We start from the raw sequence: 27,241 nt of genomic DNA, 5'->3' as shown, positions 1-27,241 counted from the left end.
TGTTGGGTAATGGGTTACACTTCATGTTGTAGTTAAAGACATTTTGCACCATGAGTTAAGTGGTATACACAGTTAGTGACCTTCCACCTGTGTATGTATTAAAGCCTCTAGCATAAAGTTGTGCTGAGATGCAATTAAGAGCACTTCCTGGTTCAGAATTAATCTATATTCTAGCAATTGAAAAACTCATGTGTGCCTCAATGTGTTTTTATAGTTCAATGAAATTAAAAAAAAAATGTAATAAAATGTAGAATTAAACAACAACAAAACAAAGTCATGTTAACTGACTGGAAAATTTGTGTCAGACAAGGGTCATGTGACACATTTATTTTGTGTCTGGTGTACTTAAAACATTTATGTTATTGTAATGTACTAAACTAAAAGTTGTGCAAGCTGTTTTAACAAAAGATTTAAGTTGATAGAGCAAAATGAAGTTTTATGACCAAGTTCAGGAACAAAGACTACGCCTCGATCTCACCATTTTTGCACTAAAAGTATTTTTAGCTCACCTTATCCGTTTCCCTCGCCCTTGACTCTGTTCTCACATGACCCTTGTCAGACATGTACAAGAAAAAGAAAAAACAAAAAAATATAGCTCATCTTCAACTATAGACTAGATACTCACTCTCACTCCCTGTGATGGCAATCTGTTCAACAAAGATCCACAAACTCCTGTGTCCAAGGGACGTTGTACCCTCCAGACATCTCTCTGCTACCCGTTTGTGACCCAGTGAAATTTAATAACTATGTTCGGGAAAAAAGTCCACACCTTGATCTCATCCATTTCCACACTAAACGGATTTAAGTGCACCTTATCTGTTTCCTTCCGATATGACTCTGTTCTCACATCCCTCCCCACCAAAACCCATTTTCTTTGTTTTTTCTTTTTGCTGTTATCTCTCCTTTTTCTCAGGAATACAGGAATACAGACAGGAATATAGGAATCACCAGGGGACTCTATTGTAGAGTAGGCGAACAGACAACTCCCCAACTCTGTCTCAACTTCCCTGGTTCTATTACACCCTTCCTCTTCAGCCGCCACTTGACCGCCATCAGACTCCACCCTCCACCTGTCTGCGACCCTTATTTCTCCCATCACTACCCCCCCACCTTCCTTCCTTCCCCATTCCTCCATCCCATGACCCTTGTCCCTTAATCCCACATCCCTCAACCCTCATCCCAAATCCCTTGACCTTCATCTCTTCGTCCCACATCCCTCGTTCCTCTTCGGTTCTTCCTTTGACCCTCATTCCTCCATCTCTCAACCCTCATCCATTATATGTAATAAACTAATTGCAATCTATTACTCTATTAGTGTGGTCTTTGTTAGTGAATTGGGTTTACAGTGTGGGACCTTGTTTTCTTTTACACCTGGTTTTATGTTGCTTACCTTTCCCTTCACAAGCTGGGTTTTAATGCTGTACTTTATTGAAGGAAAAGTTAACAAGATGCAGATCTGCCAAACTAACTTCTGAGTTCCCATCCTTGAAGCCTTCTCTCTTGTTTAATCAAAACATATTTGAAAATGCCCCCATCAAGCATTAATCTCACCTGTATAGCTTTTCAATGTAAAAGATAGATAGAAAAAGGGCATATATAGCAAATGGAGTTTTTCTTTGAACACAGGGATATTTCTAAGGTAGCAATCTAAATTACTCACTGGGACCTGTTTTCTGTCCAACATATAGTTGGAGGGCCCACTCTCCCTATGGGCCCCCTTCACCCCATGGGCCCTAGTTCAACCACCCTGCCTGTACTGTCTATATTTACGCCCCTGGAATTTATTCTCTGAAATCTCAGATGTATTTTTGAACTATTGAACTATCTACTTTGTTACAGAAAATATTTCTGTCCCGCCAAAACAGAAATAGCAAAACACCCCCTCTTGAAATACCTTCTTGTGACAGAACATTGATATTATATATTTACTGCATTAACCACAAATCATTACAGTATACCTCACATTACTGCTGCGCATATGCCAGACCTATTTTCCATATCTTTTTCGATTGATTTCCTGCCTTCCAGGCAGCCTTTGCTTTCCACTCATCTCAGTGCACTATTAAAATCCGCTTGCAGAGACTTTCTTCAGATAGGTAATCTATCACGGTGACCTTTTCATTGCATGGTTATACAATAGGGAGCAGGGACTGATTCAAAAGCTATTGGTGCATTCAAGAACACTCTGACATTTGAGCGTTAAGAGTCGGCTGCTGGACAGTGACCTTTTTTAAGCGGAGAAAAGCCAAATTCTCTGAAGCTGTGGTCCTTCTCATGGACTGTGGGTGTCAACATGTATCAGTAGCTTTGCATGGGAGTAATCTAGAGATAGTAAATCAAAAGCAGTATCACTTGCTGTTTGCATATTGGGATTTCCCCAATCATCCAAGAGGCCGTATGTGTTTTAATATCCACCCATTGGTGTTCCACTGTAACATAGGTATAGTAGTTTTCTCATCTTTCCATCCAGCCATTACCATGTATAACAGTTTACAACAGTTACTGAGCTACTGTATTCTCCACAGGCTGAGGGTAAACCAGCAGAGCTTGAGCCAATTTGTTTTCATGTGGTTGATTTCTGCCATGTATAGATTTGCTCACCTGCTGATACCATCATAATAACTACACTACTTCAAAAGATTTGTGACAAGACATATCTATGGCCGGTATCACCAACACTCGACAACTCACACCAAAACAATCTAGACTGACAAAAAGCACTACAGGTAGGAGGAAAAATATGTATTTGTCCCTTTAAGTAACCTGTAGTACAGGTAATGTGCTCACCTCATACACACAAGATTAAAGGATTAGTCTGGTGTTATTCTGTATTTTTGTTCCTACATGCAAAACCAAGCCAACAACGTGTGAGTCTGTCTCTCGATACTTTCTGACTTTTCCGCCCTGCCTGTGGCTGTCAGATCCAAACTCAAGCCCAACAGCATTTAAAGGCTGCACTGTGTTCTATGGAATCACTGAGCAGCTGTGATTGTGAATATTATTAATCCTGTCATCTGGGGAGCCCCAGTTAATTAATCAGTAAGTTGTTTTCCCCCGGAATAGGTTAATTATCTTGTTCTGCTACAAAGCAGAAGGAAAACAACAGGTTTGATGACAAAATTAATGCTCTTCAGATAAAATGATTAAAAAAACAATTGCAACCATGGCCAGTGTCCTTATGTGCCCAGTTTGTGCATTGTAAGTATAATGAGAGTATGACAGATTTCTGTCCTGTACAGGCACAGTGGTACCAAACGTGAAACTTCACTGTGAAGGCTGATTTGTAGTTATACATAGGCTCTGCTGCAGCCTACGCAAGTGACCTGAGCATTTATACTGCAGTGGAATGTCTAAGTTGCTCTGCAATTACATCTCTAAAACACTGGTTGGAGGTGGAGTTTCTGTGAAGTGCAGTAAAGTTTGATTGATTCAACTGACACATACAATCCCGCATATACAACATGCAAATGTTATTCGCAAAAACTTATGACATGTCTCATTGGCTAGCAGACTTTTCTTTTACTCATGCGAAACAAGGAACAACAGCAACATTTAACGAACACAACTTTACAAAATTCTGCTCCATTTTAACTCACAAGGTTCACCAATGAGATGGCTGTCTTATACTAGTTCTGTTTTTAAGATGTATACATCAGTGGCGACTGCTGGTCTTTCAAACAGGGGAAGCTCACTCATGCCATAGAACCACAGCAAAACACACCTCAAAGGTCTTCAGATGGGTTTAAACACCTGAACTGTGTACAAACGGTGAAAATGAGCTATACTGCTTATGGAAATAAGGAACTCCAGACGGCACTCTGCCAGAAGACTCCATTCGCCGATGCCGGTGTGTATTTCCAAAGCACTGTCAATCACAAAGAGGTTCAGCCTTTTAGACAATTCCTCTAATGATCATGCATACACCGAGCGTCCTCTCCTGCCTACCACTCCTTTAGGTCCCAGGGAAGCTGAGCCTCCCTGGAAGTGACGATTTTGTCGCATTTATCCAATGACCGTCTCACTTTGCTGCATGAAAAAAACCTGCTCAGCACTGTCTCATAGGAATGCTTGGAGGCTCCACGTCCACCATGCTGACACGAGAATGTATGACAGGGAGGACGCGTTTGAAAACTGGTGATAAACAGCTGATGTTTGAACATCACAGTCATGATGTTAAACGCATCCTAGCGCACTTATAATGCAATGTAAATTCTTATTTTAATGTAAATTCAATAGTGCATATTTGACCATTTCTTCTATGAAATTTTAGGGGAAGTTCAGCCTCCCTTGTTGTCTCAGAGCAATTGCCCCTGGTATATACATGCAACCATTATTAGTATAAGCCTATAACAACTACTTGTATGAAACCAGGAACACCAACATTCAATCAAGGTAACGATACAAAATTTGGCTCCATTACAACTCAAGATTCACAGAAAAACAGTTGTCTTAAACTAGACATGTTTTCCCCACATATACAACATGCTAACATTATTAGCAAAAGCTTATGACATGACTCATTGCATAAATTAGCCTAGCAGCTAGCGGCCTTTTCCTGTACTTATACAACAAGCCCTCATGCAACAGTTCTCATAATATCTAAATAATTAGCACAGTATGTAATTAATGACAGTATGTGCCTAATGTTAAGTTATACGTACTTAACATTAAGTTAAATAGATTAGGTGTAGGAAAAGAAAAATGGTGATGACAGAATTTAAAAGGACTTACTTTACCAGTACACCTTTTTGGTTTTACACGGTTCCAAACACTGGTCTTCTGGGGGAGGACTCTATTGAAAAGTCGTGCGTTTTGTTAGCAATCCACCAACCCAACCCAGGCACCCAGGAATCATGCTGGGCTTTACAGCCAATTTTTGTAGTGGCCAAACAGTGGTACTTCAATTTCTGGGGTCCATGGCATGATGCCCCGAGGCCCAAAAAGACTTTTTCCCCATAGACTTACACTGGTAATGAGACATCTGTAAATTAGTGGATACATTTTTTTTAACATCACAACCCCCGCAAAATTAATTGTTTCACCATCAGGATTTGATCCATTAGGTCCGATAACATTCTGAAAGTCTAGAAGAGCTGCGAGATAAAATCATTTTATCCCCAATCTAGTTAGCAAAGCACTAAACCTGAAGTTAGCCATTTGGCTGGTTGAAATTAGCTGCTCAGCCACACTCGGCAGAGCTTGGCTGCCCTAAGTCTCTATAGTGCTTGCTCTATGGGCTGTACAGTGTGGAATTAGTGCTGATAATCCCCAGATCATCTGGGTAATTTTATATGAGGAAGTTAAACCATTTTGGCTTCATGCACTACTGAGCAGGTTTCTTAGGAGAGACCAGGGCCCCGCGTTCAATGCTGTATCCAGTTCTCTTAATACAGTCATAACCCAACCTGACGCCTTACATGGACTTATTCCTTCTTCACCCCTGTCAGTGCTTTGTTCAAGTAATCGCAACCTTCCCAAGTGGGTTATACACAAATAACTGGTTCATGATTATGTGGGTTTTATATGAATTGTGGTGCATTACTTTTTGTAGGTATTCGTACAAACAGTGCATGAGAGCAGTCCTGACTCATGTGAAGCCAAGATTAATGACACACAAGTCACAAAATGCTATTTTGTGGAGGCTTTATTGCCCTTGCCATTAGTGTTTCTAAGTAAGTGAACGCTGCATTTCCATGGAGGGAACTTGTTTTCATTTTATAAAAATAAACAGAAAGTCTGTGTTGCATTTAGTTACATTTCTGAGGAGGTGCACAGCAAGCTATGGCGCAGGGTAGTAACGCGTCTAAGCAGAGCCTCCACCCTCAGCGCAGCATTGATTGGACGTAGAAATATAAACCCTGCTAACAACAAGACAAGGAGCTGCACACAGTAACTGCACCTGGCTGCTGTTAACCAAGAAATAGTTCCAGCATGTAACTCACCCCTGCTGTCAGCCTTTATGCTAAACCAAGGCACCCAGCTCTGTACTGATATCAGTGTAATCCTACATTTAAAATGAGAGCAAATAAGTGTATTTTCAAAGTGAGATATACTTTTAATGCCACTAATTTGAAATTATTCCCATCGAGATCTGCAGTCCATGAACATCAATCACCTGACGTTGCCTCTGTAGGTCCGCCTCACTGGATCTGACTTTTCTGTGGCCAACTTTGTGCATTGTGACATCAGTATCATCCACTGCCTCTCATCATAGCTTTGCTGTGGAGGTGAACTGAGCATGAAGCACAGCTGCAGGAAACCAGTAAAGGTCAAGACACAACGGAGGTCTGAGGAAGGGACTGAACAAACTTCCATACACATGTATCATTAACCTGAAGGTACCAGGTGCGTCTCTCTGTACTGTTGGCAATGATTGCCATGGTAACAGCAAGAGGCAATTGTAATCCATGACGTATTGTCTCACACACACGCACACGCACACGCACACACACACACACACACACACACACATCTTTAAAATAAAAATGACGAAAGTAAAATTTCACATCACATTTATCACCTGTTACAGAGTGAAAAAGTGCAATAATGCCACCACATATTGGCCACACTGTTAGAGTAAACCTGTTCAGAGCAGAGCCATGAGCACATTAATACAACATTAATAGCCATTCATACCTCCCACAGCGCAGACAGCATCTGACACTGGAGGTTTCATTTAGTGTTCAATATGAATCACTCATCAGTAACATGGCTGTTATTAATGCATGATATTCATATGAGAGAGCAGAAGGTCATTTACAGTGGAGGCTGTAAACAAGCACAAGATGGTGTCCAAAAAGGAATTGTTCCATCGGATGACAGATGGTGACTGATGTCAGATCAGTCTATGCAACGCTAGTACATGAAAATAAATGCAATGTTTTACATTACCAGTCTATGCTCATGCCTGTTTCTCTACAGAGATAAGGTTGGCCCATTAATAACAAGAATGAGGATCGTAGTTTTATAAAATAAGATCCACTTGTTGGCCTTTTTCTGGATGTTTTAATTGCATTTTATGATCTTCATCCAACCCTATTTCCTAGAAATTCTGTTTACATAGAGTTAATTTGTAACATCAGGTACGTTAGATTAGACAAAGGGCATGATCTGCTTTGTACAAGAGGCAAGGCATGCATTAACATTTCCTCCAACCTTAATCAAAGGGCTTTTGTTGCCCAAACCTAATCACAGAAGGGATTGTGAATGCAAATCCCAGTCTCTTGTGTCAAGAGCTGGCCTTTGTATGCCCGCCACCCCCCTGACCACCTACCTGCGACTCTGCTGTGGTTTTTAAATGTAATCCACTTCCTCTCAAGTGTAAATAGAAATAGATGAAAATAGATACATTCATTTCAAACGTCACTGCCCTCATACTTCCATGCATCCTTTACGTTAGCATGGATACATCTACTAGATGGCACTAGAGGGGAGAGTCAAAAGTTTCTGACAGCAAAACTAAAGTGATAGTAAAGGAGGTGTGATAATGAACCTTTTAATGGAGGTACTCTAAAGCCACTTTTCCATCAAACAGTCCGGTATGGTTTAGTTCAGTTTGGTATGCATTTTTTCCGTTTCCGGTTGTGGACTGTACCAATGGAACTGTTCCTTACTGTCCCTATTTTTGGTCACCCCTCTGTTGGGGTACCCAGCACACAGATCGGGTACTAAAAGGTGGAGCTGGAAACACTGCAGTATGTTGATTGGTCAATAGTGGACAGTCACTGTTGTTCAGGACTAAGTTGTGGCTGGTTTTTAAGCTTATGTAACCACTGTTCATACCGTGGCAAGTCTTACATGTATCAGTAAACTAGAACTATAAAATGACAGGATGTTTTCTGTCTCTAGCAGCAGCTGTATACTGAGAAAAAAATTACTTATTTCTGACTGACTGCTGGCATTTTTTTAAGGTGGAACGTTTACTTGTAATGTTACTCAATGCATGAGTTGATGACGTGAATCTATCACCACACCTTAAATTTCGATATGACCATTTTGAACATTCCATTAGTTTTTATTGTCTCTCTTGGATGACATACAGTTTTAGTAATTAGTGGGACGTCATGTGTTTAAACATGCATATTCATTTTGACTGGATTATGTGTACTGCATATATTCTAATCCTCACTGGGAGAAAAAAAACAGCGTCACAGAGCATCGTTCCTGTGGGCTACAGTAATACTAAACCCCTGCACTTGCCTGGGAAGGACTAAATGCACAAACTCACTATTTTTAAATATCCCATTGAGAGAGACTCTTACTGCAGCCTGTTTTATTTTGTTCTGAAAATGTCAGCATGCAACCCCGTTCTGAGGACAATAAATGAGGTGCAGACTTCCATCTTTGTTGGTGATGAGGAAATACAGCGAAAGCTAGATGGAGCAGTGAGTGACAATAGCCCCGTCCACATTTAAGGGTACTGTTTGTGGTGGAAAAGTTAAATGGACCCAGGGTCTAGGTACCATGTCTGAAGGGTACTTTTGGTCCCAAAGGTAGTATATTGAAAGTGTTTGGTAGAAATGGGGCTTTAGACAATGGAAAACCTGCACATGTATGAAATGAATGCAGAGTGAGTACCATACTTTACAGTGAGTTTAAATAAGCCTTTAAGAGTCAAAATCTAATATGTTATACTGCTTAATCAGTTTGTCTGAGGCCTTTTGCGACCTTTTGCTCTTTTTACTAACTTCTTCTTTACTACTGTTAGCGCCACCTTCATAATTACATGGGTTAAACACTAATTACTGGCTTATGATTACGCAGATTATGTGCAAATTATGGTGCATTACTTTTCATAGGTATATATGCATGAGAACAGCCTGCTTTATCAAGAAAATGTTGACTTTTCCCTGAAGTCACAGCTTCATTATTATGACAGTGACTTTTTTTTTTTCTATTTTGAAAATGAAGAAATAAATGACAACTCTATTCTCAGAATATTGCAGTTTTGAATTACAAGTGAAATCCCTAAATCTCAGATGCATCTATTTTCAGCCCTAATAACCTGCGGTACCAGAGGCACATTTTAATGTGAGATATTTTATTCCTGGCTAGTTTCCATGTTCTCTCTGCAGCTTTCTGCATAGTCCAAACACATGCAGGTCTATGTATCAGTGCTGGAATAGTCCTGGCCCCCTGTCCAGGGTGTGCCCATTGTCAGCTGGGATGGGCTCCAGCCCCCCTGCAACCCTGAATAGGATAAGCAGATGATGGATGGATGGGTGGTTAGATGGGTATTTAACTGCCTGCCATCTGAGAATGACAGGATTCGGGTAATGCATTCTTTTAGTAGCTTAGATCTGAGTTGTTTTTGTGTCTTTGTGTATGTTCTGTGTATAATTTGCGGTGCTTTTTGATTTTTCTTACCTTATTAATAAGCTATTAATGGTATGTGTCTATGTGAGACCCTCACTCTGCATTCTTATTTATCTTCCATCTCTCTTTCTTCCTCTAACTCGGTGCAACAAGCTATTTTAAGCCCATCAAACTTTAATCATTTTCCTCTCATCTCACCTTAAGATGTATTTTTCAGGGAAATGAGTAGGTTGTATCTCCTTCAGAGAATATACCAGGCAGCGGTGGAGGTGACACTTGAAACAGTGGACAGATAGGTGGTACAGGCAACAGTGTGTGTGTGTCTGAGAGAGAGAGAGAGAGAGAGAGAGAGAGAGGGAGAACATGTCAGCATGCAACAAAAACAAGTGTCTAACAGCACAGAGGGAGAGAGAGAGAGAGTGGGCTGAGAGCGTGTGGAGAGGTAGAGGAGAGTGTAGCGGCATTAAGCAGCTCCGAGATCAGCGGATGCTGACAGACGCACAGCTGCTGATGGGAAGAGGGAGACAGAGAAGACAAGACTCTCACACTCCAGAGGAGGAGAGCGGGTACACTGTCCATGTTCATCATCAGGCTGATTAGGACGGGAGGACAGCAGCGTCTCTGCAGCTACACACAGACGGTAAGTTACCACCTGCATGAATCAAAGTTAATCATCAGATTCACTGAGGGTCGATGCAAACAAGAGCATCATGTGTGTATGAACAGGTTCAGGTGATTTTTGTGTCCTTGTTAATCTAACCTGTTTGAATTAGATTTAATGCATTTTTGAGGTTGTCACACACCCTGAAAACACCAGCCTAAACTCATAATCAAAATGAAGGAAAAAGATTCTTTGCAGCTTTTAAAAATCTATTTGTCTTTCGTTTGCAACAATCTGCTGTATTTTTGCACCTGCTGTCCAAAGGCTATAATGATGTGCTCGGCTGTTTACACTCATCAATCAGACATGCTCCATGTAAGACTGCTGTGTTCTTTGAAGGACAGCTAATAATGACTACTGTCCTAACTGACTAAATTATTAATCACACTTACAAAGGGGTGTAGGTTTCAGGCATGGAGGTGGAAGCATGCACTTAAAAAGTCTGTGTATATGTATTTAAATTGATCTGAATGTTACAGCTGTAAGTCATATCTATATCTATATGAACAGTATGTATATATGTTTACATCAGGTGTATCATGTCGGATTTTCACTACACGATTATGGTGGCCAGAGGAGTTCACAATAACAATGCTATCATATATGTATATATATATATATATATATATATATATATATATATATACACATACATATATATATATATGTATATATATGAAGGTAAAAAAAAACATCAGTCAAATTCATCTTTAACTCTGTGTATTGTGTGTTTCCTCCCTTTTTTTGGCGAATGATTTACACCTAAAATATGAGTGTAGGCAGCTGGAGGGAGAGTCTGTAACCATAACTGTACAGTGTACAATAACATCAATTACACCTAATGGATAGTGAGAAGGCAACCAGATGGCACTGGGGGAGGGAGACAAAGTGAGAACAGAGTTATACACTGAGTTGCTAGTTTATTAGTTGGCTAAAACTAATGCAATCTAATAAACAAAACTGCAAAAAAAACTTGTTTCATGAAGGTTCTAATGCTTGATTTTGAATAAAACTGGTGTTGATTCAACTGTATGGTCATTTTGGAGGATACAGTTCAGCTGAAATGTATTGCATTATACTAAGAAGTGTTTTTGTTATTTAGCCAACCCTCACTGATATAAATCGGGTGGACAAAATAGAAACTAGAGCTCAGCCGATACTGGATTTTTAGGGCTGATGCCAATAACAATATTTGAGAGTAAAAAATTTTGTAATATTTCTGTAAAATATTGATATATCGGCTGGCATTACACATAAATTATTTAAATCAGAAGAGACATTTAGAGAAAATAATATTTATTTAACTGTGAATGTAGTGATGAGATGAGATGAAGGGGGAGCTTAGGATCTGGATGTGAAGAAGAGTGGGCTTTTGATGAGCTCGTCCTGGGCTCTGGATAAAGTGACTGGAGGTGAATGGGGTGGAGGAGGGCGTGACGATTCCACCTAAAATGACAGCGGACAGGAGCAGAAAGGAGAACAGAGAACAGAGTTAAAGTGTGGCAGCAGCAACATGAATGGCTGAAGGAGATCATGGCAAAGTTTGATTGGCTAACTAGGAGAGGGAACACCCATAATCATCTGATTGGTGGAAGCAGTGGGAGTGGGTTAGAGAGATTTTGAGAAATCTACGAGAATAAGTCACAGATTAAGACCAGAAAGATGGGTAACATGACGAAAAAACAAAAAAGTGTGTACAAACAGTGTTGGGGGTGACAGTAAAATATGTTTTAGCGGTACAAAAGTAATTACCAACAAGATTTCAGGTGATATTTTTACATTTACGTCACGTAACGCACTGCCCCCTGAAAACTCTTTATTGTTTTCATTTTTCATTTATCCACACTGATTCACCTGGATTCACTTACACCAGTGTGCCACCAGAAGAAAAAAAATCCCCTGAAGGTTTTGTCATTTTACAGACTACATTATAGAAGGGTGCCGCCAATGATTGCACATGATGGTGATGCCACACTGTGCATTATCATGTTCAGTGTGTTTCCATTCATAAATCTACAACGTATCCCGTTCTGCTTTGCATCCTAAGGCTGCCTGAAAGCAGCAGGAAAAAGGAGCTGGCCTCATCCTGGTGATCAACACATCTGGTTATGCCATTGTATGTGTGTTCGTATGTTGGATGTGTTTCCATTCACATTTACGACTTTATTCTCATAGATTTACAATTTTTTTTTACAGTTCTTTTTTTTTTTCTTGAACGTGGCCTTAATCCTCCTTCATAGACAAAGATGTGTAATGGAGGCAGGAAATGTTTCAGTTTAACAAACTTTACTGTTAAAAATGACATCAGTGGACTGAAACAGCAAACTTCATTGGAGATTTAAAAACTAGTAATTATCCGAAGCATCATTTCCTGCATTATGTTTTATAAGAAAAAAAAAGTTTTCACATTGGTGCATATCGGACAACATATACGCCAATGCCCATACATCAGTGATAAGCCAAAATTGGCCAAATTTATCTGTCGACTGATATATCAGCTGGGCTCTAATAGAAAGACTAGAGCTTACTGCAGGACTGTTGACAACTTCCAGACTGTATGTAGTCTCAGAGGTGATTTTTTTTGTTGTTGTTTTTTACAAAGCACCGCTGCACCATTCTATCTTGTACCCAGAGACTGTATAAGATAATGGATGTAGACACCTGTAGGTGACTCATTGGTTCATGGACTTTTGTTTTGGCATTTTGGCCGTAACTCTTTGGTTTTTGAAGCCAGTATGTAAACAGGTGAGCTATTTAAAATCCATACCCTGTACAGTTGTCATTAATGTTGAAATCAGCTATAGACACCAAAACCTTTTTTTGTACCTTTTTTTGTACTTTACAGCAGAAATAAACATGTTTACATGTTTATTTCTGCTGTAAAGTTGGGCATTTTGACATGAGGGTCTAATGACTGGCTTCTGGAACTAGCCTCAAGTGGTCATTCGATGAACTACAGTTTTTGGCACTTCCATGTTGGCTTCATTTTTCAGACTTGGAGGTTCATGCTTATTTGTACCTGAAGCTTACTGCTCTATATGGAACAAATATTAAGCGGTAATCTCTGAGACTGAAAAATGAAGCCAATGCAGAAGTGCCAAAACCTGCAGTTCCTTTAATGGCCACTTGAAGCAGGCTTCAGTACAGAGTAAATCCCCACAGACCCCCATGTTAAAATGCTCAACCTCATAGCAGAAAGAAACATGTTTATGGTATGGTACATGGTTCATGACAACTGTACAGGGGGTGATTTATATATTTTTTTTATAACTCACCCATTTACGTCTTATTAAAACTCAAAGCTACGCATATTTAAGGCAAGGGCCGCCTGAGTGACAGGCTGTGTGTGAGGTGTCGCTACAGTCTGTTAGTCAGATTCACCCCTCAGTCCTCTCGTCCAAATTTGGTCACTTCTGGCTCCAAAAAAAACAAGATAGAAACAGTCGAAATGTTGAACTGCTTCAAAATGGTAGTCCCCACACCTATGGATAACCTCATAGAAGCTATGTCCATTATTTACACAGTTTATGATCCAACAAATCCTGACAGCTGAAACAAATGTTTGGGCCATTCATTTGATAACTAATCAAACTAGAGCTGAATTTTTTTTTTCATTAATGAGGTTGAATAACAGGAAAATACATTGTGTTCAGCAAAAATGCCAAATATCCCCCAGCTCCTGCTTCTCTTTTGTGATGATTTGCTACAAGACAATGGGAATTTTATAAAATTTTCTGGCATTTAATTAGCCAAATAATTTTCAGTTTAATTTAGATTATAAAAAAAAAGTCAGGTTATCATAACAAATGAAAATAATCATTAGCTGCAGCCCTAAATCAAACAACAAATTGATTATCAAAATAGTCATCAGTTATTTCCAACCTAGTCTCACAGAAGTACATGAAATGACCACCACCTTTTAACACCACATTAGGTGGTGGCGGCACATATCGTGTTAACATATTGGCCCCATGGAAACAGTGCCAATGGTAAATCAACCATGATCCTTTGTTCTGTTGGACACATGAATTCTCTGGATCAATGATGCCAGGCGATGGGTTCTGGTCAATGGTACAACCCCATAGATAGTATAAAGAGTGAGAAAGCCCGCGTGGGGAGAAGGTCAGGGTGTCTATGACTGGACGGAGGTGATCATCAAAAATACTCACATGTGCAGTGCACGCTTCATATCAGGTTAGGGAAAAAGTATTTACTGTTGTAGGAATGATTAGCGTTATGTGTATTAAGGGTTATCATGTCCAACTAATGAGAAATTGGGGAGGTATTAAGAGGAATATTGGATTTCTCCATAAGGTAACTTTTACGTGCATTAGCTAACGTTAGCCTCAATAGCAAAACAAACTGGAGGATACCGTTCAAGTGTCGTCCTCCTTTGTAAGATTGGAGTAGTAATCAACCACAAAGCTGGCCATCCCACCTTCAGCAATCCTGTCAAATCATCCATCCACTGAGAGAGAGCATATGGGTCGGCCAGTCTAGTCCTGCTGGTCAGTGTTTACTTATTCAAGTAACACTCGTGGTCCCAGAGAGTGAGTGACCTGACATGGTGTGTTCATAGATCTAGTCTAATGCTTTTACACTAAAATGAGAGCTCTGTTGGTCGAAGAAACAAAGCCTTCTATTTTTATATAAATAATGAACGGTTGAGTTTTGGATGCACCACTTGTATCGTCTTCCGTCATTGTCTAAAACAAGCCAACAGAACTTGCTAGTTAGCACTAGCTAATGTCTGTTTTGCCTCAAGCTAAGCCCCACCCACCAAAACACGTCATATTGTTTACTAACAGTAAAACGGTCTGTAGTTAAAATAATTCTCTGTCCACATGTTGGGCAGAATATAATGGCCTCACAGACCACTGCCATCAACAACACTGCCTCTGTTCAAAGTACAATATTATGACCTTCTCCACTGTCACCTTGTTTGTTGTTGTGAAACTCCGACTCCGCCCTCTCGTGCCATCTATTGGCTGTATCTATGCCAACATAAATGACACATGGAAGTGTGAGTGTTTTTATTCGTAAAGAGAGTATATATGAACCTTAATGCTGTGTTCAGGGGTCGTGGCCGTTTCAGATATTTCTGTGAAATCACGTTGCTTACTTCTCTAGCAATGTCTATCCCCACTAAATATTTGCAACGCTGATGTACCATGCCTAGAAAATACACAATCCTAATATTAATTCTCAGACATATTAATACCAGACAGTTGTTTTTAGGAGTTGTGGTAGAAATTCAGTACAACAGCACCATTCAGCATCTACAGCAGGGTTTTGCAGCAGCTGGTTAGTCCTGAGCTGCAGCACTGTGTCATTTTCAGAATGACATGTGTTCTGCCCTGCAGGCAGGTAGAGGGAAAAACCATGCGGGTCAGATGTCAAGATCATCTTCTGAAATCTTCAGCTCCTGTGATTGTTGGAGAGACAGAGGATAAAAAAAGACTGCCCTTAGTCAGGGTCAACACTAACATGCTGCTCACTGATGGACTCAACACCATGCATGTCAATAAGCATACTGATTAGGTGATCACTTGTATTGGCTGACTGGACTGGGCCTGCCAATGACAGTATAAATAGCCCTTTAAATATTCAATGTGTTCTGCTAAGATTTTACTTCCATATCCATGTCCCTGGGACACAGTGCTGAAGGAATACTAAGGTAGTAGAGGGTGACATGTCCACCCCATAAATGTCAATTTTAGTCAAGGCTTGAGTTCCTTTTTGTTTTAATGATACAGCCTAGTGTAAAACCTTATAACAACACCATTCCACACAACACCAAACCTGAATCATGGGAAAACTTGGAGATGTGGGTGCGCACTAACAAAGTAGGGGTACAAATAGGTTTATCAAGTTTTAATCATATTGCTAAAATCAAGGCTGACCTGCTGACAGTGTAAAGTGAAAAGCTGCACAGAGACCCTCAGGGCTCTGACAGGCTCATGTTTGCCATTGTTTTAGTTGGTTTGTAACATTTGAATTCAATTTGAAGTTGTTTGTTGAAATGCCCCACTGAAGCATTCAGTGACGAATACTGACGTGATGAATTAGACTGTGCTTACAAAGTGCAATGACGAAAATCGAATTAGACCAATGGATGGAAAACGGATTATTATTTCAGACAGGGGTATTGTTTGCTTTCTGAGGCTCTGAGCAACACATAAAGAGGCTGCCATTTGGAGTCTGCAATCTGCTGTGTGCACTGTCCTTGATGGGTACTTGAAGGGAATTATGTTTTGTGTATTTTGCATTTACCCCACAGCATTAACCTACTTCTCACCCATAGAGCATTCACACTTTTTTTGCTTACACTACAGTTTTTTGTTGTTTTCTCTCTCTGGGAAATAGTTATTTGGAAGAACTATACAAATAGAATTTGCTCAGTTTCACTAAGGAGCAACATTTATTGGAATATGTAAACATTTAGCAACTTTCAATTCAATTCAATTCAATTTTATTTATAAAGCCCAATATCACAAATCACAATTTGCCTCACAGGGCTTTACAGCATACGACATCCCTCTGTCCTTAAGACCCTCACAGCGGATAAGGAAAAACTCCCCAAAAAAACCCTTTAACGGGGAAAAAAAACGGTAGAAACCTCAGGAAGAGCAACTGAGGAGGGATCCCTCTTCCAGGACGGACAGACGTGCAATAGATGTCGTACAGAACAGATCAGCATAATAAATTAACAGTAATCCATATGACACAATGAGACAGACAGAGAGAGAGAGAGAGAGAGAGAGAGAGAGATGCAGGTAATGACAGTAGCTTACAACAACATTAATGAAAGTAATAATATTATAGTTATAGTTCTGGCTACTGTGGTACAATATGTTGAAAGTATATATTAATATCTGACAGTATACTTGTGTGACAATAGTCATATGTGTATAATAACAGTAGAAGTATGACTAATGACGGCAGCAGCAGCAGGAGGCATCTGGCAGGACCACGGCAGCAGCACAACCACACACGTCACGCTGTCCAGGCACCGCTGCGATATGAGTTAATCTGAGAGACAGTGGAGCACAAAGGCTCCGGAGAAGAAGCCGAGTTAGTGACATCCAGAATGGCTGAGTTAGCAAGATGCAGTAATAGGATGAGAGAGAGAGAGAGAGAGAGAGAGAGAGAGAGAGAGAGAGGGAGCCCGGTGTATTATAGGGGGTCCTCCGGCAGACTAGGCCTAAGTCAGCCTAACTAGGGGCTGGTACAGGGCAAGCCTGAGCCAGCCCTAACTATAAGCTTTATCAAAGAGGAAAGTCTTAAGTCTAGTCTTAAATGTGGAGACGGTGTCTGCCTCCCGGACCGTAACAGGAAGATGATTCCACAGGAGAGGAGCCTGATAGCTGAAGGCTCTGGCTCCTGATCTACTTTTGGAGACTTTAGGGACCACGAGTAACCCTGCGTTCTCAGAGCGCAGTGTTCTGGTGGGATAATATGGCACTATGAGCTCACTAAGATATGACGGAGCCTGACCATTTAGAGCTTTATAAGTTAACAGTAGGATTTTAAATTCAATTCTGGATTTTACAGGGAGCCAGTGCAGAGAAGCTAAAACAGGAGAAATATGATCTCGTTTCTTAGTTCCTGTTAGTACACCTGCTGCTGCATTCTGAATTAGCTGGAGAGTTTTTAAGGACTTACTAGAGCTACCTGATAATAGAGAGTTACAGTAATCCAGCCTTGAGGTAACAAAAGCGTGGACCAATTTTTCTGCATCTTTTCGGGTCAGGATAGGCCTAATTTTCGCAATATTACGCAGATGAAAAAATGCAGTCCATGAGGTTTGCTTTAAATGAGAATTAAAAGACAAATCTTGATCAAATATTACTCCGAGGTTTCTTACGGTAGTGCTAGAGGCCAGAGCAATGCCATCTAGAGAAACTATGTCATCAGATAAAGAGTCTCTGAGTTGTTTGGGGCCAAGAACAATAACTTCAGTTTTGTCTGAATTTAACATCAGGAAATTGGTGCTCATCCAATTTTTTATGTCTTTAAGGCAGTTATGGAGTTTAGTTAATTGATTACTTTCTTCTGGCTTCATCGATAAATACAACTGTGTATCATCCGCATAACAATGGAAATTTATAGAGTGATTTCTAATGATGTTACCTAAAGGAAGCATATATAGAGTAAATAGGATTGGTCCGAGCACAGAACCTTGCGGAACTCCAAAACAAACTTTGGTACGTAAGGATGATTCATTACGAACGTCAACAAATTGAAAACGATCAGATAAATAAGATTTAAACCAGCTTAGTGCTGAACCTTTTAGGCCAATTAAGTGATCCAGTCTCTGCAGTAGAATTTGATGGTCAATTGTGTCAAATGCCGCACTAAGATCTAATAAAACAAGAACAGAGACGAGTCCTTTGTCTGAAGCAATCAGAAGGTCATTTGTAATTTTAACTAGAGCTGTCTCAGTGCTATGATGCACTCTAAAACTTACACCAGCTGCTGTTGGGGGATGTAAGGAAGTTAAACTGTGACCAAACCATTGAGAACTTGATTGACGCCTAGTTCACATTACACCATTTTCACCCTGATTTTGTGTTGTGGAGACTATCGTAATCTTTTGAATGTTCATACCTGGTGACTTGTGTTTCTGACAGCGGGAGTCTCACCAACTACGTTACGACCTGTGTGTGCACACCACAAAATTTCTCCACCAAGCCCTCGCCGACAGAGCCCCAGATAATGCGGTGACATCACCAAACTACATTTTTTTAACTTGGTAACGACACATTGTAAAGGCATGGATATTCTTCCCAGTGTTGAATCCGATCTGCCTCCAGGGCCTGGGTCCAAACACAATGCGCTCCCCATGATCCTGTGGATCCCATTATTGTTGCTGCTTGCCGGCTTGTCAGTGTTGCCAGATCTTGGCTTTGGAAACAAGCCCAAAAGAAGCGACTCAGCGGAGCTGAGGAAACATCCTGCAGTCCGACATACTATCATGCCTTTAAATAACTTATTAGACGGATATATATAGAGAGAGGCGACGTTTAGAGAGCAAACCCAAATAAGCAACTCCACTTTAGAAACAAGACCAAAAAAATGCAACCTGACTACCAATATTTGTAAGTGACTTTACAAAAAAACAAGCCCAAAGCCGTTGCTAATAAGCGGACCTGGCAACCCTGCGGCTTGTCCTCCTCACATGTCTTCCATCCTTCTGTGTTCTGACGTGGGACATATAGGACTATTGCATGCAATGTTTCTGTAAATTATTAGTAACTTACTTCAGCACAATAAATGGCATGAATCAATCAATTAATCAATCAATCAATCAGCATTAGATTGTAATGTAGTCTGTTTCAAATGAAACTGGTAGGCACTGCAGCCCCGCCACTATTTTTCCTTACTTTTTGTCTGTCTCCATTATGAAGAAGTAACATTGTTTGCTAGCTTGATGCTAATGGCAGTACTCACTAGTACAATAACATTTCGGCTGGCACATGAACAGACACAGTGACTGAAATAATAGTAAAAGTGATAAAAATAGGACAAGAATAACCCAATGACATCACACATGTCGTGAGAGATGACTGGGGATTATTGGTGTGGAGCATCGTGTAGTGGGTCATGTCTGTTGGCCAAGTCACAGCACGATTTTATGACTCCACAAACACGTAATGTGACATGTTGACTGTCAGAACGGACAGAATTGTTGTGTAGTGTAAACCAGGCATTAGACTTCCTGTTGGAACATAGTTAGGCGTCCCAGACGTGGCATTGGTTGTCATCTACTATGACACACTACGCGAGAAGACACGATGGATTATTCCGTATGACACTCATTATCGTTCACGATCCATGCCGACACTGTACATACATCAACTTTTAGTGTGAAAGTATAAAAAATTTAAATTCAAATGAATTTTGGCAGATGTGTTGTAGTAAAGCTGCTGGATTTTGGACACAATTGTCCCCCTGTCCTCTACCACCGAAACTGCTCTGAGTTAGTTAGTCGGTCACAGTGGCTTGACGAGGCTGGCTGCTAGCACTGGCTTAGAGGCTGCGCTAGCTTGGACCTCTGCGTTTGCTGCTAAATGCTTTGTGTTGAGGTGATATTTCAGAATTCCTGACTGCAGAAATTGCAGAGAACAGTGCTCCTGTCAACAGTTCCATCTGGGCATTAACAAATAACAAATTTTCTGTAACCTGCACAACACTGGTGATAATGTAATGCTACTTTCAGTTGGCTATCTGTCATGTTTGTAGATGGTAAGAATGTTTGCAGCTCCAGATTTTTACTAAAGGAATATAACTGTTTAAATACTCCTCTTAAGCTAAACCCAGACAATTTTAGTGAACAAAAGAAGAAGAGTGAGTCCGCTATAAATCACTCTATGAACCAGTAATCTGTGAATTTTTTTAAACAAACCTCACAATAAACAAGAAAGACACCTGCAAGTTTCAGAACCAAAACAAGACAAAATATTTGCTGTTATGGTTGACCAAAACCAGACTAAAATTTGACAAAACCCCTTTTTCCAGACCATTTTATAGCTATTAAAAAAAAAAAACCCTCACACAATCCAGCGCAAATGGAATTGATCCAGTTCTTATACTAAGTCTACCTGTTTTTATGTGCATTTGCACTTTATGCATTTAAAGACTTGGGTTGAAAAAAAAAAAAACTAAAAAAGAAAAAAAAACTGAAATATTTAAAAGTTGATATAAAAAATGTGACAAAGTGCAGTAGACCTTTTTGACAGCAGACATTTTGACTTGTCATACTAGAAAAAGCAGGGGTGTATTTATTAACATTAATGATAGCTGCATTCCACTTACAGGAGGTCCTGGCATTGTGCATGCCGGCTCACTGGAATAGCTCACTGGGACACTTAATGGAGCCATTGTTAAAATGATCAGTTTCACCTGTGCTTTTACTAGTATGACAATTCAAAATGTCTGCCGTGAAAAAATGTCAATGGGGACAGATGTAGTGACTTCATCATTTATTGTGTCCTCTTCTGACTGGGAAATTAGCGCCACCAGAATTTTATCTCGGTGAGCCAACTCCTAATATTCATAATGGATGCATAACTGTAGTAGATGTAAATGTGTATTAGATTGCATTTTCTTTTGCCAGTTTCTTGGGAATTTGTTTTTCATTTGGATGGCTATGGACATAAACTAAAATTTGAATAAAACGAATATTCATTTTTGTCAAAAGAATAAAACTAAATCATGATCTTATACCAAAGACAGGACTCCAGGCAGTTCCTAGTAGCTTTCCCATCTGTTGTCAGACCCAATCTGTAGGATTCAGAGGCCGTCCTTTGAAACAAATTAGACCAAAAATTGTTAACATGCACCCCTGGCATTCTCAAATACACAGAATCTTCCAGAACATCATCACGAAACTGTGTGGTTATATTTTTCTTAATTTAATCATTTTGTGTTTAACAAATTGCTCATGCTGGAATCTTGGATTGCAGCTTGAATCGACTTTGTGCTCGCACTGTAGTTTTGCCATCAATTAAACTCTGCAGAAGTGTGACACATTCAGGCCTCTCACATTTACTCCGCAGATATTTGGACCAACATTTGTGTCACAAGCCTTATTCACCAGCTTCTTTGTATGATTGTTTTTCCGAGGGCTTCCATCCATCACAGAGACTTAGGACTGTTGTTTTCCAGGAAACAGAGCGAGCAGAAGAGTGGTGTTGAGTGATAGGGCAAATGGTACCTGTACCTGTATGACAGCTTTGACAGCCAAGAAAAGGTTTTAGGACACTCTGAGAGCATAACACAGTGAAAATTAGTGACTGGTTCTTTCCTCTCCCTTCCAACTCTGAAGGAGCTGTATGTGGAATGTTTTCGAGGCCTCTGGAGGACAGACGTGCGTTGTTACTTATGGTGTGCATTTTTAAACTGTGTCTTTCATGTCGGGCACTTCCAGGCCTAATTTGAGGGAGATGATGGGGGAGGTGTGAAGGTGTCAACTGAGTCAACATGAAATAAATTACACATCCATTGCTCTCTCTAAAATTGACTCAGGAGACTTAAGCGGGACTCAGCCTCCCACAGTATTTTATTGAATTCACTGCAACCGTGGCAAGCTAATTAAGTCAGCATGTTTAAAGGAAACTCATCTTTCCTTATTCTTGATTTTTTTTTTCACAAGAGAAACTTGACGTGTGAAAAATTGATTTTGTGCACGCTGATAAGCTTATATGTTAAGGATTAATTAAGGTTATATTTGAAAAGGTAAAGTCATCACACAGCTAGATGATGCAACAGATTTTCAAAATAAGAAAACAAAAGAATTGCCTTTCGGATGACTCCTGGAATGCAAAAGCATGAAATTATTATTTTAATGCTTTACTATTACTGTCGTTTAGGGACTGTAAAACTTACCCGTTGATGTTTGAAATACCTGTTGATGCTTGAAATTAAAAGGAGCTGAAAATAAAAACCTTTTTTTTGACTCTTGTCATGCAAATAGTTTATTTTTGGCCAAATTTTAAATGAGATGCAGAATAAACATCTTAGATTTGGTTATGTGTTTTTCTGATGGAAGCATTTGTTGTATCATCTACAACATGCCTAACTCTGTGTAACTGCTTTAAAAGTCTGTGTAACAATTTTCCCTGCTTTGAGAGGTTTCCCGTCATTTTAAAATTTTAAAGTCACATTTAAACTCAACAGGGTATTAACAAATGTTGATTCAAATCCCTCTCTGCACTGCCAGGAATACAGTTCTGGGGGGAAATCCAGAGAACCAAAAACACAAAACAATACAGAACGTAATTACTTTTCCCTCCTTTTTTTTCCATTTTATTTGGTTAATTTTGACAATTTATAAGCTGCAGTCCAACTCTGACAGCTGCCTCAGGGTCTTTATGCAGATCTGTGTCCCCGCCAGGGCCATTGCAACCGGACAGGCAAACTAGGCAATTGCAATTGGCAATTGGCCCCGAGCTGGAAGGGGGCCCCCAGAGACAGCTGACATTGGTGCATATCAATGACAATATGATGGAACCCCTATAGACACTGCAACAACGACAACACGTTGGAATCCCCCCAAATGGGGCCCCCTACTAGCTGCTGCTTGCAAGTGGCTAAGTAGGGTGACCAGATGTCCCGCATTGTGCGGGACTAAACAGCATCTCTGTCTCTTTTCACGCGTCACGCAAATTGAGACCATGTCCCGCATGATTGGTTGCCACCCGCGCTAGCATTGTTGAAGTACTGTAGTACTACGGTACCTCATGGTACCACTATTGTGGGATAAGTGCAAAGTGCAATCGCAAGAGGGTGAGTGTCCATGCGCCGTCCAATAACGGCGCGTGCTGGCCATCTGGCACTCAATATGCTGCTGCAGTGGTTTGTATCCAGTGACATTTCAGGTATTAGCTGAGCTATTGAGTATCTTTAAGCAGTGAAAGTTATTATTTATTTCTTTTTACTTGTAGGTTAGATTTGTCTATATATGCTACAGTGATTTGTTTTCCACAGGGCTCTACGGTGCGAGCATTTTACTCGCATTTGCGACTAAAAATAGTTTTGTGCAAGCAAAACAAATCATTCAGGAGCACGCTGTGCGAGTACAGATTTCAACCAGCAGCAGAAGCGAAAGGCAAATCCTGCTAGTTGTGGGTTGAACAGGGGTCACAGACGCCATATTCCTGTCAAATACGGCGCAAGATAAGGGCTTACTGGTGACAGAGAAGTCCGGCTCCAGGTCCAATAATTTCCTCTTTGTTGGTGTCATGACTGCCCAGAAATACCTGAACAGCCGAGCCGTGGCGGCACACAGGTATGTGACGTGTCAGAGAAGAAACGAGCCATTCACATTTCTCCTTTTGTGGCAGGTAACGGCCCACAAACCTCACCGCACTTAAGGGACTGTTCTTTACTTGTGAAGGGACTGTTCTTTACTTGTCAGGGGAGGAGGGTGGCTGGTTGTTTTTTATTTCATTTATTTATTTTATTTTGATTTCCTGTGAAAGATTACGTGGTGGCACCTTCATCCATCCTCTGTTTGAGCAAAGTAAAACCCTCCTTAAACTCACAGGGACCTCTGCAGACTAACTCTGTTCTCATCTGACAGGGCTGGCAGCAGGGTCAGTAGGTGCTGCCTTAGTGGACCCACTTGCTGCACGCTGTGTTCTAGCTGTACATGATGCAGAGGTGGATGTCTCTCCATAGGGAGCTATTGTAGTGGGTCAGCATGGGGCTGGTGGTATAATTTGAGACCTGAAAAGATAGATGTGTGTGCACATAGTTACATACCCATTGTGTAGTCTGCTCAAATATAAAGCACATTATTGGTAATAAATACTGCTAAGTATGCAACTGTAATTTTGCAATAGTAATAACTCAATTTCACAATAAACTAATTATCTTGACTAAGCTCACCTCCTGCAGGCAATGCTGGAGTAGCATAAGGTCAAGGTATTTATGCTACTATAATGCATGCATATACATTTATGGATTTGTATAAAACTCTGGGCATTCGAGAAATGTCAAAAAATGACATTAACACTAACAGGTCTATTCAACCATTCTGCTAAAGTTTCTGTACACAGTTTGCATTCAGCAGCTTTATACTACTAGTACTAGCCATAACTATGACCTCTTTTCCCTAATTCTAACCGCTTCCAACCTTGATGCGTAATGAATATTGGCCAATCACAGCATGCAGTGGGATTCATAATGGTGAATGGGTGAATATGACAAGTAGTGTAAAAGTGCTTTGAGTGGTTGGAAGACCAGAAAGGGGCTATACAAGTGCAAGTCCATTTCCCATAATAACATGTCCCAAGGCTGGTTGTTCATTCAATCATTTTCCGTAACTGCTTGTCCTGGTAAAGGGTTGTGGGTGTGCCGGAGCCTATTGCAACTGTCACTGGGCAAAAGGCAGGGTACACCCTGGACAGGTTGCCAGACTATCACAGGGTTGACACTTAAAGACAGATATCCATTCATGCTTACATTCACACCTTCAGCCAATTTAGAGTTACCTGTTAACCTGACTTGTGGAGGAAGCCTGAGAAAACCCATTTAAACACGGAGAGAACATGCAAACTCCATACAGAAGGGCCCCAGTCAGTCGGTGGATTCAAACCAAGAAGCCTCTTGCTGTGAGGCAACAATGCTAGCCCCTGCACCACCGTGACTACTCTCACCAGGGTGCAAACAAGACACTTTTTATTTTGATCACTGGTCTAAATCACACCACAAACACTCTGCAAAATCAGCTCATTCTCTGTCCTAGCTCGTAAAATATTGCCAATCTATTAGTGATTTCGGCAACACACAGTATGTAACACACATAAATTGACACGCCATCCCAGAATGTCAACAGCAAATGCAGGGGGTTACCTAGTGCATCATGTTTAGAAATGAAAGTTCACTGGCAAATTGGTGATATTTGATAAGTTGAGATGAGGGATGATGATGAACATGTTGGCGAAACCTGAATGTATTTCAGTTCCAAATACAAGAGCCTGGCTAGGTATTTATGCCAAACGCATTTTTATAATATCTTATATTTGAATTTAAAACTATTACCCTCATAATTATAAAACAATATCTGGATTCTTTTTAGTTTGTTTCTTTCTTAGCAGCGCCGCAGCCCACAGAGCCGGCCCTGGCTTGGGCGGTATTATGGTATACCAGGGTATAAAGAAATTCTGAGGGTATGATTGTATTGTATGTAGTGCACATCATGTGCCACCAGAGGTCAGTCCCCACTGGTGGAACAGACAGCTGAGGTGAGGGACATTGACTGCGTGTGATGGGGATGTTACAGGACTGTAAACAGCTGTCCAAAAAACAAAAACAGAGAGACACCGCGAGGAAAAACAACACATTTTCACATCAAAGTGGTGAATTAAGGGATTATTTCGACTAAATCAGAGTTGGTGATTGCTGGAACAATGAATTACTAACTATACAACTAACAAGACTTGCTAAAAACAATTTCAGTGAGTTTTATTTTGTTTCTGTGGGGTTTGAATAAAGCGTGTTTTACTATAAGTTAACAAGACAAGCTCCATATGAACGGGTGGCATTCATCGGGCTGAAAAGAGCAATTAACAAGTTTATCCAGTTAAGTTTAGTGAACTTGTGCAAGCAAAGAGAACTGTAAAAATGTTATTGCATGAGCAGAATCTACAAATACTGAAATCAGTCTTTAATACACTAACAAAATATTTGTTAGAGTGAACTCATTACATATTACTGATACATACGTGACAATAGTGTTCTCAATTCACTATTAGCTGCTCCTCTCTCACCTCAGCTAACAGCAAAGTAGCTGGAAAGCAGAGCTGAAGCCTTCTCCATATTTAATCACAGGCTGCATTCCAGTCTATGAGCTGCAGATCTGTCATATGAAATGAGATGAAATAGGCCCCAGCATGTGAACGGTAGCCACCACAGCAGAGAGTGATGGGAATGCAAATGAAAGAGAAAAAGAGCTTTTCAAAGCACACTCTCCCTCACAGTTCATTTTTCCTGCTCTGTGCCACCAGCTACATGATTATGAAAATAGGGTGAACATTTTCGAAGGGGGCAATTTCAACTCTGCTCTGGGGCTCAATTTAGTGTTTGAGTCTGACAAAATGCTCCTTTAGATTTGTCAGCCCATCATTAGGGCAGCAGTGGCAGCCTTCTGGGAGGAACTGATGTCTCAGAAAGAAAGGACAATCAAATAACATGTGAAGGTAATGGAACTGAGGTGAATGTGCCTTGAGACATTAAGTATTGATACTGTAAGAACAACTCTCCCCTTCATCTCTTTGCTCTTTTACAAGCAACCTGCAAACTTAAAAGTATTTCCTCCTTTGAGAGGAAAAGTACAGCAAAACAATGTATCCTCATATAACAGTTCGTATGATATTCTGCAAATAAGCGCCACATGAATGACATTCAACATATAGTTGCATAATTAACACAAGCTATGGTTGATTATGGTTTAGGCAAGAACAGAATGCACCTTCACTCAAGTGACACGTTCAAGTTCACTCAAAGCTCACAAGGTACCAAACACGCATCTCCGGGTTAAAGTCCCAGGGTTAAGTTCATGTTTTTTGTGACCCATCCATCTCCCCACCCTGCGTCCTTCCAAGACCGCTCGGGACTGCTTCCTTGTTTACTCCCTTCAGCGGTCATGCGATTGCAGCCTTTCAAAATGTGTGGGATATGTATGACTTTGGGTGCATTACTTTTTGTAGGAAAATGTACAGTTTATAAAAACAACCTGAGCAAAAAAAAGCACCACAG

General features: G+C 40.4%; 1 protein-coding gene across 1 annotated transcript in view; it reads left to right on the top strand.

The window, feature by feature from the left end:
- The first annotated feature begins 9,716 nt into the window (after positions 1 to 9,716).
- Positions 9,717 to 27,241, top strand: part of sstr1b (somatostatin receptor 1b) — a 39,973-nt gene continuing 22,448 nt past the window's right edge. The window contains exon 1 of the mRNA XM_033651841.2: positions 9,717 to 9,955. The gene's annotated coding sequence lies outside the window, so the exon portion shown is untranslated. The remainder of the gene's footprint in view (positions 9,956 to 27,241) is intronic.

Source organism: Epinephelus lanceolatus, chromosome 22 (genome assembly GCF_041903045.1).
Source record: "Epinephelus lanceolatus isolate andai-2023 chromosome 22, ASM4190304v1, whole genome shotgun sequence".
Classification (NCBI taxonomy): domain Eukaryota; kingdom Metazoa; phylum Chordata; class Actinopteri; order Perciformes; family Serranidae; genus Epinephelus; species Epinephelus lanceolatus.
The sequence above is the reverse complement of the archived record's forward strand: the minus strand, read 5'-3'. Positions and strand labels throughout refer to the sequence as shown.